The sequence below is a fragment of the Desmodus rotundus genome, chromosome 4 (genome assembly GCF_022682495.2).
Source record: "Desmodus rotundus isolate HL8 chromosome 4, HLdesRot8A.1, whole genome shotgun sequence".
Lineage (NCBI taxonomy): Eukaryota > Metazoa > Chordata > Mammalia > Chiroptera > Phyllostomidae > Desmodus > Desmodus rotundus.
The window spans coordinates 141,731,555-141,745,843 of record NC_071390.1 but is presented as its reverse complement, the minus strand read 5'-3'; the positions used below and the strand labels follow the sequence as shown (position 1 = coordinate 141,745,843).

General features: G+C 44.2%; 1 long non-coding RNA gene across 1 annotated transcript in view; it reads left to right on the top strand.

The window, feature by feature from the left end:
- The first annotated feature begins 537 nt into the window (after nucleotides 1-537).
- The window catches only part of LOC128780737 (uncharacterized), a 76,783-nt gene continuing 63,031 nt past the window's right edge, over nucleotides 538-14,289 (top strand). The window contains exon 1 of the long non-coding RNA XR_008426745.1: nucleotides 538-1,274. This is a non-coding gene — a long non-coding RNA (uncharacterized lncRNA). The remainder of the gene's footprint in view (nucleotides 1,275-14,289) is intronic.

Genomic DNA, 14,289 nt, shown 5'->3' with positions numbered 1-14,289 from the left:
ACCAAACAAACATGTCTTGACTTTTGCAGTATTTCCCTTGCTAAAGGGGGAATGAAGGAACTGTAAAAGACGTGACTTTGCAAAGTCAAGTCCTTTTTAAAACACTCGGATCGAAATTCTTGCTATGCAACAAGGATTCAGGTTTGATTAATTTTCTGCAAGCGACGTGATGGCGGTGTTTTAGAAGATTAATTAAATGAAGTGATACGGAGCAGGAATTCAACCTGCACAGACGACCCTGACGCTTTGTGGGGGAGGGATGTGTTGTGAGCTAGTCCCGAGCCCACACTACCGGTTTTCCCGAGCTTGGGACGCGACTCCCGTCTCCAGGAGAGGAACGCGGAATTTGGCAGGGCGCCCGCCCGGCCGCCTGGCATCCCGAGCTGGCCGCCAGCTCTCGTGGGTGGGGACGGGGTGTGTCCCGGGGAACCCGCTGCCGCGAGAACTGCTGGCGCGGCTCTACACTAGCCAGTAAGGTCCAGGGTCACGCAGAGAGGCTGGAGGGGATTCCAGGAAGCCTAGAGCTGATGGCCCCACGCCGCCTCCACTGCTCCAGGGGGTGAGGGACACCTACTTTGTGACCTGGCTCGCGCGGAGCCCCCTTCCTGGTCCCAAGCGCGCTGGGTGCATGGGTGGCACTGTGTAAAGGCTTGAGGATGTGGAAGGCTCAGCCTGAGCCGCCGCCGCCCGGCCCGGGGCGTGGGCCTGCCGGGCGGTCCTGCCTCGTTAACTCGGACGCAGGACCGCAAGAGGCCCTCACAGCTCGGCCGCCCGGCCACCTGGCCACGTCCTTCTACTTCTCCGCTCATTTTCCCGCCCCAGCTTCTCTACTCTCCCCGCATTCCTGTCCCTTCGCTTCAAGACGCGCCACTTTTGCCCGACTAAGCAATTAAGCCGAGCGCAGTCGTAACTGTTCTCAAGATACAATCGCGGGAGCTCTCGGGTCGGGCACTGCCGAGGCGAGGCGGGGACACCGGAGAGGGTGGGTGTGCGGAAGAAGAGGACTTTGGGTTGCAATTCGCCTTCCCCAGCGCGAACCACGTTGTGCCCGAGTCTCCAGCCGGGGGCTCGGGGCCCGGCCGGGCTGGGTTGTGTATCCCTGGGCTCCCCAGCGACGCAGCGGGGGCGCGGGCCCCAGCAACCTCCTCTTCTGCGGCTAGTCCCCGGAGTCGCGGCCTAAAAACATCCCTGGGGATTCTCCGAGTAGCGCAGGCAACGTGGTTTCTCCTCCCCTCGCTTCTGCCGCTTCCGCCCTCTACCCAGAGACCTCAGAGGTAGCGGGGGACTGGGAAGGGAGGCGGGCAGACAGACGGAGAAAGCCTGGAAGCGGGAGCTCCGGGGCTGGCGGAGCCCTGGTCGGAAAGGCAGCTTGGGGACGCGAAGGAGCCAACAGGGGAAGGCTGGGGCTAGGGAGTTGGACGAAGAGTCCCTTCCCTTCCAAATGGCGCACAGGGACCTCTCCCCGGGAAACCCCTCACCCAGCAGCTCCCAACCTCGAGAACAAAGGGTCTGGGAGGCAAGGCCCGGGTCGGGGAGCGGAGGTGGCGGGAGGCAGGCGGTGGGGGGCAGGGAGGGCGCCTCCCCACATTTCCTCTCGCGGCCGAAGTATGGAAAGCTCCTTTCAGCCGACGCTTCACTGAGGTAGCTTCAAAATCGGGAAGGTTCGCGTCCCTTACCTAACGGCTGCACTCGCTCCCTTCCTCCCCCAAGGGTTCCTAACCCCTCCCGGGGCGGTGGACGGAGAGCCGCGAAGCTGCCGCGCTAGGCGGAGCGGGCGGAACCGCAGGGCAGCAGCGCCTCCTGCAGGTGCGGGGCGCCTCCGCAGCCACCTTGCCGCTCGCGCTCTTAAGGTGGAACTGGAGGTGTTCCACCCGCGCGTTCGGCTCTCTGGCAACCCAGGGTCCACCGCTGCTAGTTACCCTCACCAAGCAGGCCTGACCGTCTGGAACGGTTGGAGTCTGCTGGACCTGCTGCTATTTCATTGATCTCCTGGACTCACTGCCTGCAGAACCTCGTCACGGATGCCCCGCTATCGATTTCGACAATCACAGTTGATAGTCCCTTGCTGGTATAAAAGGTATAAAGGATGTGTAAGTCACGCGTCAGGGCAGAAAGACCAGAACGAGAACGACGTTTCTGTAACTTGAAAGCAAACTTTTATTTCGTTTGTGAAAGGCAGAAGAAAGCCAGCGGGAAAGGGTCGCCGAGGCCTGACCTATCCATGGGTGTTTCGGATCCCAGTGTTCTGAATGAGACTGCCTGATCCCGGAATCGCACTCAGCGCTCACTCCCCGCAAACTCGTGGGCAGGTGCGGGTGCAAGAAGTCGGGGAGGAGCGGTGGGCCCTCGGGGAACGCTTCCTCACACATCTCGGGCGCCCCGCCCCGGCTTCACCTAGGCTCATTGGGATGCTTAACTTATTTGGTGAAAGCAGGGAACGTGGAAGGACGAAAGAGCAGTTTTCCTTTTTAACTAAATGTGAAGTGTGAACTCATCGTTTCTTGAATATGTGTCCTCTGTGAACTCGATAATCTTGGGGGAAACCTGAGAGCCCTGAGCGGGACACGAAGAAGGTAACTCGTCCCGGCGAGATTTGCAGTCAATTTCCTTCCTTTGCTCCGTGTCCTGGAACGGGGAACCCAAGGGGTTGTCCCAGGAAGACCTCGGGCCGCGGAGGAGAGCTGAGGCCGGAGCGCAATGGATGCTTGAGGGTTCGGAGGAGGGAAGCGGGCTGTGGCCCCCGCGTGAGGTTTACTGGCACCGTGGGAACCTCCCTTCCCCAGGGGCGCGGCCTTGGCTTCACCCTGCTGGGCTCGCCCCAGGGAAGCCGCGACCGCGGGCCCCGCCGCCGCGGAGGGAAGCTGGCCCCGGCAGGTGCCGCTGGGTCACAGCAGCCCCAGGGGTTGCAAACCGCAAGCGAAAGTCGAGAGGGGCTGGAGCTTTTCCTCTAATCCGTTTTACACTGTGAAAACCGCAAAGCTGTTGCCTAGGCGGCCACTTTTAATTGGGAAGCAGACGGACGAAAAACGAGAGAGCTGACTTTCTTTGCCAATGTTTTTCCTTCTCAACAAAAAAGCCTGTTCTCTAGAGGGAAACCGGTCCGCGCTCGGGTTTGCTCGCTTCGGCTCCTGGACTGGGGCGAACAGGCGCGGCGGCGCCCCAGCGCGTGGGGCAGCCCTGCAGTGTACCTCTCCCCACGCCCGCCGCTCCCCCGGTCACGCTGAGGCCGCACGTTCCACGCAAGTCCCGTCGCGCGCGTTCTCGCTCAGTCTGAAGGGCAGACGTGGGCGCCAGGTTGCTGGGGGCTCCGAGCGCGTTGAGTTGGCCCCAGATCAGGTTCCTCCGAAGCCCAGGCGGGACGAGTAGGCAGCCAGTCCCCGGGCTCGGAGACTTCCCAGCGGACCAGGGGAAGCGCTTCCAGACGCGCTTCGAGTCTCTCTAGCCGTTTTCCCTGGGGAAAAGCAGAAGTTGGTAGACACACTGAGCGGTGCCAGAGCAAACTTTCAACTTCCCGCGCGCCCTGCTTGGGGTGTTCATACCCTCAGGGGGTCCCTCAGAGAAGCGAGGAGAGCAGAGGGCGTAAAGAAGGGGTGGGACCACCCGGGACAATGGGTCAAGTCCCAGGGTAGCAGATGCCCCCTTCCCAAGTTGATGTGTTAAGAATCCTATGTGGAAAGCCATTTTTAGACAAACTTGCGGTTGTGGAGGTAGGAAGAGGGAAATCAAAAGAAAGAGACCTTTATTTAAAAATAATATGTAGGAAAATGGAGTGGTCAAAGTGTAGGGAGGTAGGAAGGAGGTAAGGAAGCACGAAGAAGACTTCCCTTCTTTGTTCTTTAAAAGCCTGAGCATTTTCTTTCAAAATCAAAATACTGAGAGGTGGCCCCTGAGGAGCAGGTTTATGAAATTGAGAGATACTGCTCATTAGTTCACTTCTAAAGCATTCGCTGGGTTCAGAAAAGTTTTAGAAGGTTCTTTCTCACCCAGCCCCTGTTTGAAGCTCAACTCATTTTGATATAAAGCAGATTTGATAAAAAATTTCAGAAGAGAAAAATGTGTATACACATCTGTACGTATATGCATATGCAACAGAGTTTGTCTTCCCTCTAGTCTATTTCTAAGACAAGAGGTTCTGTGGTACATTACATATGATGGCTGCTTTTTTTCTAGTGTTGTCACCAGAGAGAAAAGTCCTGAGTTATCTTTTTCTCTACTTCCCATTAATAAATCTCCTAAGAGAGATAACTCTCATTATACAAGTGGGGCTCTGCCCCCACCCTCTTTCTGGTTTTCTTTCTTTCCCACACAGAACAGACACATAGAATCCCACACAAAACACACACATGTCGTGTGCAGACTTTTCTCTAATCAGCTGGTAATGTATGATCTATAAATTCATACCCCTGTTTTAAGTTTCCTTTGAAGTTGGGAACAACGCTGTTGAGGATCTGTTTTGTTTTGCGCTGTGTATGCATTTCATCAGGGATCTTTGGTAAAACAGTAAACCTTTGCTTTGAGTTTATTTCTTTATGGTTAAATGGAAAATAGCATTAATGAAAGGTTTAATCAAAATTTTTATATCAATATCAGCAAAGAGTACAAGCAAATCATAATTGTTCCAAGTGTTCAATATGATGGCTCCCCATTTGCAGTCATATTTTGGCAAAACTACTTTACATTAATTGAAAATGACTAAAGCAGTGTATGCATTCTATATAGAGAGGCTTATTCCCTGAGCTTTACCTCCAACAATTTAAACTATCTGGTTCAAATTACTTAATTCCTCCTGAAGGAGGGGAAAATTAGGAACTGTAGAATAATTTGTGTTTTTGGCCTTTTCATGAAGCTTTAATTAAATCTGATTTTTGTGAAAAGTAAAACTAAAACAATACATTAATCCCTTAAGTGGTCTGTATAATAATATGTTATTGTTATTAAAAAAATGTGTCCAAAGTATATTTAATGAAACTGGATGAATACAAATATAATTGTTAAGTTGTTTTTCCAGTGTTTTTTCTTCCCTCAAATGTAAGAGAGAACATAGACTTTTATGTGTTCTAATAATAAGAAAACCATTGCTGGTTTTCTCAGAGGTGCACAGTTATTGAAGGGCAATGCCCAAATCATTAGATCACCGTCAGCTTTCCTGTCACATCATTGTCTACGTGAAATTCCCTCTTAGATCATATAGAAGAATATTATGTCTGTTTCAGAAGCTTGAAAATACGATAGAATTTAAGTATTGAAAATATGATTCTTAGTGGACAGTATCTTAGAAGTTGCAGAGGTATGTATCTCTTTTTGAGATGTCTTTAATAATGACAAACTTTAATAATGTTGGAAAATAAGGAAAGATTTCAGTAGCAAGCAAGACGTGATGAATGGACACAAGGAGCAACAAAGCTATTGACAAAACATGCTAACTTTGAGATTTCTATCTAAATTATTATTTTTCTTCCAGAGCAGAGGAGGACACCCAAGTGCATCACTGTTTATCAGTTGCAGGGTAATGAAAATGTAAGCGATGGCCAATGGACTGTGTCTGTAAGATGATTGTTAGTGTAGGTGAGTGAGTGCATTGAAACACTTGTCCCTGTTTTAAAAAGGTCTGTAGACTTAAGTTGAGATAGGGAAAGTTTGTAGAAAATTGAGGCCAAGAAGGAGAAGAGGGAAGAAATCTAAGAGAGGAATAAAGGAAATTCAGTAATTAAAAACTATTTGTTTTCTGTTTTAGATTTGACTTCAGTCAATTGTTCCTGCTAGCTATTTAGACAAAATAAATGGAATATCGCTTAATACGCAGATGTTCTAATACATTTTCTTCCTAAAGGATCGGATTCCTGGCATCCAAAGGAAACTGGAATTCAAGTTAGTATTAGAACTTGAATTTGTTCTGCTAGAGTGAAAATTGGTTCCATTAAGCGTCAGTCACAGAACTCTTACAGACCTGCCTCGAGCTGTGGATAAAATGTATCCAACTAGCTGAAATAATACAGTCTTAAGTAATACTGGATGTGCTTTGGGAAACCATTTCATTTTTTAAATGAAAGTTTCCTAATTTTATAGTCCTCATAAATCTGGAACAAGTCTAATTAAGGTGATCAGGGTGACTGAAAGCTTAATGCCTGACCCTTTGGAGATAACATAGTAAGAATAACTTAAAATGAGAAATATTCGATTGTGTGCAATCTTTAGCAAGGATTCATTCCTGGAAATTTTTCTTACTCACTGGCCCGTACTTCCTTCTGATTGCAAATTTATAATGCTCTGGGGGGAACCCTTGGAAGAAGTGATATATCCAAAAGCTTAAAAGCTAGTTTATGACTGTATAAATGAAAATATAGTCTAAACAGCCACAAAAGAGAAAATCAATTGTATCATTATACCCAATTATATCCAATATATTAAGGGGAATAGAGAGAATGTGCATATTATTCCAAAGTTTGTAATATATTAAGTTTAGGAGGGTTTCAAATAAAGTCATCATAATACACATGTCCATTTAAATACATAAACATAATGATCATTTATAAATGAAATAAAACTGATTGGAACCATAACATGTTCATTACATGAAAATATTTGATAGCTTTCATTAAGTAATTAATTGCACATTATAAGAATTTAAAAAATTTTAATGAGAAATAGAATATCAAATTCAGTAGAAACATTAAAATAAAGTTAAATTCTCCTTAATTTATCATAGAAATCTGTTTTTTATTACTTTTCCTTTGGAGTGGAAAATTTGATAACTTACTATTTGGCACCAATTTCTTGTTCTATGTATTTTGTTTTATTTACTTGTGAAGAGATGTTATTAGCTAAATCAATAGTACTAAATACAGTGATTATAAAATCTCAGAAGTAATGTTTTGAAGTGAATGGTATTTAAATTTAGAAGTATTTATGGATAACTCAAAAAGCTTACTTACTTTAGTAAGTATCTTAAATTATTTTCTTATTCTGGACTCATGCCACAAGAATTTTAACATATTTTGTCTACAAATGGCAGATTTTCAAGGCATGTAAAAACAAATGCTATCTTCAACAATTTTTGTACTTTGGGACTTGAACTGAGTCTTCCCAAGTTCTTTAACAAATGGTTAAAAGTAGGTGAAAGGAGCAGTTTGCATTTCTTTTGATAATTAAGAAAAAGATTGAGGAATATTTCTCCAAATAAAATTTATTTTAGTTTTTACAAAGTATCTGTTGGTTCCAAAAATCATTGACCTACAAAAAAGGCCCCATTAAAAGTTAAGGCCAACCAGCTATTAAAAAGTAGTTCTGTCAACTACCAGAAGTTGCGTGTTAGTGTCCGACTCTTCCTGGGATTTCCCCCCCTCTAGATTCAGAGGGGAAAGCTTTGCCCTGTGGGAGCTTTGCTATTCCCAACAAGTACGGGGAAAAAAATGCAATAGGCAGTTCCAGGAGTGTTGTTGCCTTTGACAGCTTGTCTCAGGGAACTTAATATTCTAGGTGGCAGTTGGCCAAAGTAAGTAGGAAACTTAGGTACTGCCAAGCTACAATACCGATGAAAGTACTGCCATAGCTAACTAGAAAGTCAAGGAAAGTTTCTACCTTAAAAAGAATTAGAACTAGAAATTAAATGGTCACTGGCGAGGGAGAACTTCTTGTGGTGTATATGTGTGGGGGGAAGGATACACATTTGTTGATTTTTATAACTATCTTATAAAAAGGCTATTTGAGAATCAATTTTATTAAAAAAAATCTTATAACAAAGCTATTTGAGGACAGATTTGTTTATTTGATTACTGCTTCCCTTTATGCTTTAAGAATTATGTCATTAACAATACTTAACATTGGACTGAGCTATGAAAACAATACAATGTGGACTCACAACAACTGTTTTTATTTAAAAGATTTTATTTATTTGTTTATAGAGAGAGGAGAAGGGAGGAAGAAGGAGAGGAAGAGAAACATTGATCTGCTGCCCCTCTCACGCCCCCAATTGGGGACTGGCCTGCAACCCAGCCATGTCCCCTGACCCAGAATTGAATCAGCAGCCTTTGGGTTCATAGGTTGGTGTTCAATCCACTTAGCCACACCAGCCAGGACACAATAATTGTTTTAATGGCCACAAGTTTCTCACATTTCATAATTCATAGCCCTCGGCAATGTGACTTTGCTGTTTTACTCAGAAGTGGCATCTATTCTTCATCCCCTGGAACGTGGGCTGGAAATGTGACTTACTTAGACTAGTTGGATATGGTGGAAGTGATGTTGTGCAAATCCTGGAATTTAGGTCTCAAGAAGCTCTGAAACTTCCACCTTTGTCCCTTTGAAATGGCATGTCATTGAAGAAGCCTGGGATGAAAGATCAAGAGGAGAGAGGGTCCAAGCTGCCTGAGCTACTCCTGCTTGAGACCAGCCCCTAGTGTACCAATGGGCTGAATGTTGCTACATGAGTGAGCCCAGGTAAAATCAGCAGAAGAACCAACTACACAGCCAACAGAATCATGACAAACAATAATTCATTGTTGTTTGTTTTTTTTTTCCTTTATTTTTATTGTTGACACTACTGCAGATGTTCCCATAAACCAGGGGTGTCAAACTCATTTTTACCGGGGGGCCACATCAGCCTCGCGGTTGCCTTCAAAGGGCCGAATGTAATTTTAGGGCTGTATAAATGTAACTACTCCTTAACAGTTAAGTGAGAGCTTGGTGCTGCCACCAGGTAGAAACAAGGTGCCAGGTCGGATAAAATGAGGAGGGCCGGATTCAGCCTGTTGGGCCTGTGTTTGCCACCTGTGCCATAAACCATTTAAAATATATATATATATTTCATTGATTATGCTATTGTCTCAATGTTTCCCTGTTTTCCCCCTTCCACCTGGTACCCCCATTATCTCCAGCAATCCCCCTTTCTTAGTTCATGTCCACGGGTCATGCATATAAGTTCTTTGGCTACTCTGTTTCCTATACTGTTTTTAACATCCCCCCTGTCTGTTTGGAACCTACCAGTTTGTACTTCTTAATCTCTGCACCTTTTCTCTCATTCTCTCCCTTCCTCCTCCCAGCTGATAACCCTGCAAATGATCTCCATATCTATGATTCTGTTCCTGTTCTGCTCATTTGCTTAGTTGGTTTTTTAGATTCAGTTGTTGATAGTTGTTAATTTGTTGCCTTTTTAATGTTCATAGCTTTGGTCTTTTCATTTTCCTTAAATAAGTCCCTTTAACATTTCATATAGTAATGGCTTGGTGATGATGAACTCCTTTAGTTTTACCTTGTCTGGGAAGGTAAAACTAAATCTGCCCTTCCATTCTAAATCATAGCTTTGCTGGATAGAGTAATCTGCCCTTCCTTTTCATCACTTTGAATACTTCTTGCTAGTCTCTTTCAGCCTGCAAAGTTTCTTTTGAGAAATCAGCTGACAGTCTTATGGGAACTCCTTTGTAGGTAACTCTTTGCTCTTTTGCTGCTTTTAAGATTCTCTGTTTATCTTTAACATTTGGCATTTTAATTATGATGTGTCTTGGTGTGGTCCTCTTTGTGTCCATCTTGTTTGGAACTCTCTGTGCTTCCTGGACTTTAATGTCTATTTCCTTCACCAGATTAAGGTAGTTTTCTTTCATTATTTTTTCAAATAAGTTTTCAACTTCTTGCTCTTTCTCTTCTCCTTCTGGCACCACTATGATGCAAATGGTATGTCTGAAGTTGTCCCAGAGGCTCCTTAGCCTCTCCTTGTGTTTTTTGGATTCTTTTTCCTTCTTCCTGTTCTGATTGAATATTTTTTTCTCCCTTATGTTCTAAATCATTAATTTGATTCTCAGCTTCATCCACTCTACTGTTGGTTCACTGTAAATTTTTCTTTATTTCACTTAGTGTAACCTTCATTTCTGCCTCGGTCTTTTTTATTTTGTTGAAGTACCCAGTGTGTTCCTTGAGCATCCTAATAACCAGTGTTTTGAATTCTGCGTCTGATGGATTGTTTATCTCCATTTCATTTAGTTTTTTTTCCAGAGTTTTGTTCTGTTCTTTCATTTGGGCCATATTTCTTTGTCTCCTCATTTTGGCAGCACCCCCCACCCCCAACATGTTTGTTTCTATGTATTAGGTAGAGCTGCTTTGACTACCTGTCTTAGTAGAATGGTCTATTGTAGAAAAGTGCACCTGTAAGTTGGATGGGGTAGAGCCTTAGATAATCACCTGGGTGGGGCAACCTGTGTGAACCAGGTTGATGGAGTTTCTGTTATGGTGTCTCAGCTCTGTGGCTCTGTGTGTGGAGGGCTCGGAAAGGAGACAATGCTACTGTCTGGACTCTGGAGTTTTGTCTGGGGAGAAGCTGTCCCCCCGCACTTGCCCTGATGCCAGACACTTCAATTTTCCCCTGTGTGTCACTGGTGCCCTTCCAGCTCCTGCCCCAGTGCTGAACCCTGGTGGGAATGAGTCTGTGTAAGTCCTGTGTCTGTTGCAGGCATTTTAAGAGGAGACTCCTGAGAATCCTCCAGTTTCTTCCACTGCCCCAACTGCCACTGGTTTTTACAGCCAGAAGTTATGGGGGCTTATCTTCCTGTCAGTGGAACCCTAGGCTGGGATCCCATGCTCCAGAGATATCCCTCCTGGTTGTTATCCAAAACACATGGGTGTGGGACCACCCACTCTGCATCTCTGGGTCTCCATGCATCTCCACATCTCCACCCCTCCTACCTGTCTGGATGAATGTGACTTCTTTAATTCCTTGGTTGTCAGACTTCCATGCAGCTCAATTTTCTGATGATTCTGGGTGATATTTGTTTTGTAGTCTAGTTATAATTTTTGCTGTGGTCATGCAAGGAGGTGAGCCATGTTTACCTATGCCTCCATCTTGACCGTAAGTCTAAAACATTGTTGTTTTAAGGCATTAAGCTTTGAGGAGGTTTGTTACACAGCAATAGATAACCATATTTGTCTTATTATCTGCAATTATTACAATCATATAAAGTTGAGAGGGAATTTGTTGATACAGGAAGTGTCTAAATTATGATAAAATTAAATAGCTCAGTTTTTTAAGAGCCTGAGTCAGCATATGTGAAGCCACCACAGGCTCCAGGTTGCCATCTGTGATTGTTATTGTGATATTTAATTTTCACCCCTGAGGCTGGTGAGATTTAAGGAAGCCACATGATTTTATATCATCCATACAGCAACTTAGTGAAACAGGCCGGGTGGTTATTATCCACACTTTAAAGATGAATAAACAGGTTTAGGAAAACAAGAGTGCTGAGACCAACAAAATGCTTGAGAAAGGATGTCACTGGGGAGATGTCAGTGAACCTCATTTTTCTTCCTTGGAAAATGAGGGATTGTATTAGAGAATTTCTGAAATTCCTTTAGTCATGTCAGAGTTCTCAGGCTGGGTGATATTAATCAGAGCCAGTAGAGAGAAGGGGTCTGAGACCAATAAAAACAGAAGCTGAGAGAAATCAGCCTGCACGAGGTCTAGGCATCTGGATTTAATGGACAGACATTCATTTACTTCATTCATTCAACACTAATTTCATATGTGTTTCTTATGAGCCTAGCACTATTCTAGGCATTGGAGTTGCAGTGGCGAATAAATGTCACAAGTGCCGGGGACTTACTTTCTGATAGGGGGCTTATAGCAACAAGTAAACAAACACATCGATTTCATATATTGATAAGTGCTATAAAAAACAAAAAAGTAACCTAATAAAGAGTAATGGTGCTGGGTGTGGCAGGCACTGTAGAGTAGGTGGTCAGGAAATGCTTCTTTGAGATGACATTTGACAGATATGGGATCAAGTCCTGGGGCTGCTACTGATTAGCTATGTGACATGAAGCAACCAGGTTACCTCTCCAAGATTCACTTTTCTTATCTATTAAGTGGTTAATCATAGAGGGTTGTTGTGTAGAATCAATGAAATGATTCATGTAACATGTCTGGTATACATAAGTACTCAATAAATACTAAATTCCTTTAACTCTTCTTTCTTCCAATTGATGTGGCAAGCTCAGGCATGGTCCCAGTGTTCTTCTACAGGGACACTATTGGCAACTGGGTGTGATAATTCTTCATTGTGCAGTACTGCATGTGTGCATTGCTAGATATTTAGAAAACCTGGTTCCACCAACTAAATGTCAGTAGAATTCACCAGTTATTTTGCCGATCTAAAACCATCCTGTACCAGTTAGCTTTTGCTGAGTAACAACAATCCAAAACATAGTGGCTTAAAACAAAATAAAAGTATTTTTTCTTCTGATTCATTGGGGTGGAGGTGGGTCTTTCACTCCAAGTCAGATTGACTGGGGTTGAATGGTCTAGAATGGCCTTTCCATCTGCAGCCTCAGCTGAGACACCTGGGATGGCTGTGTCTCTCTCCAGGGGTTTCTCATTTTCTGTGAGATTAACCTGGGCTTCTTCTATAAGGTGGTTGCAGGATTTCCTGCAGGAAGTGAAGGCAAGCCCCAATACATAAGCATTTTTGAAGTCTCTGCTGCAACAACACCTATGCTAATGTCCTGTTGGCCAAATTAAGATATATGGCCAAACTCAGATTCAAAATGCAGACAAATGGACTCCAACTCTTGATGGGCAGGGAGCTGCAAAGTCAGGTAGCAAAGGAACATAAATACAGCAATGCAAAAAACTTTGTGGCCATTTTTTCACAGTTTATTGAAGTCCATGCTCTAGATACAAATTATTCACATTCTTTCCACACATGAAATATACTTATATACATTGCAAGTCCTTCAAAACTCTTATGCTAATTTTTGTGTCAGACTTAAAGTTTACTATCTTTTTTTAAAAATAATTTTTAAAAATCCTCACCCAAAGATACGTCCATTGATTTTATTGGTTGCCTCCTGTATGTGCCCTGACCAGGGATCAAACCCACAATCTTTTGGTGTATGGGATGATGCTCCAATCAACCAAGCTACCCCGCCGGGGCAAAGTGCACTATCTTTTGATCTGCACCAGATCTTATTGTAGATAAGGCTCTTTGGGTGTGGCTATTTCTGTTCTTTTAAAAAAACTGTCGCCCTGGCTGGTGTGGCTCAGTGGGCTGAGTGCCAGCCTGTGAACCAAAGGGTTGCAGGTTCAATTCCCTGTCAGGGCACATGCCTGGGTGGCAGGCCAGGTCCCCAGTAGGGGGCACATGAGAGGCAACCACACGGTGATGTTTCTCTCCCTCTCTATCTCCCTCCCTTCCCCTCTCTAAAAATAAATAAAATAAAAAAAAACTGTCACAAGATATATATTACATAAAATTTACCATTTTAGTCATTTTAAGTGTACAGTTCCGTGGTATTAAGTACATTCACTTAGTTGTATAATCTTCCTACCATCCATCTCCAGAACTTTTTCGTTTTGCAAAACTAAAACTCTTTACACATCCAACAACTCCCTATTCCTTCCCCCCCATAGCCCCTGACAGCCACCATTCTGCTTTCTGTCTCTGTGTATTTGACTACTCTAAGCACCTCATATGAATGGAATCATACAGTATTTGTCCTTTTGTGACTAGCTTAATTTACTCAGCATAATGTCTTCAAGTTTCATTCATGTTGAAGCATGTGTCAGAAGTTTCTTTTTAAGGCTGAATAATATTCCATTGTATGTGTAGACCACATGGTATTCATCCAACTGTGTACATAGCAATCACTGGTTCATAGCAATTCTGAAGTCCAGTTGGGCGCATGTAGCCAGATCCTTTCTCTGGCAATACGGAATGTTCCTTGATTATGGCCTGGCTCTGCTCTGTGAAGTGGCTTCCTATTTCATTGATCTTTGAAACTCTAAGTTCCATCCTCAGGGATCTTGGCTCTGCTTTCTAAGACATCCTATTTTCCTTAAAAAACAACCTGTGTTTGTAGCTGAGTAGTTTCCTCAGCCTGCTTCCTACCCATAGAAACTTGGGGTCCAGGGGTCTACTTGCACTTTGGACCATCTCAGTCTCTTTTAGTCTGAGCTATACAAGTCCCTTAAAAACTGTGGGCTTTATATATATCAGATTTATAGTCCACTCCATGAGATGAAATCACATCTACAGTTTGAGACAGGCCCACCCTTTAGACTTTTTCATGGCTGTTTTGGGTTTAGGTCTGTTTGGGACCATGTCCTTAAGGTTACCAGAAGCCCTTTTGACTAACTGAGAGTGTCTACTAGGCACTACCATTAATGTTTCGGAAGTTTTAGCAAAGAGTCTGATAGCCAAACCCTTGATTTTACCTCTCCTCTGAGGCTATTTACTCTGAGACTCTTTTGCTGCTTGGATCAGCTGGAGATGTGAAACAGTTTTGTTTTCCAACAAAAGCAAGTCCTGG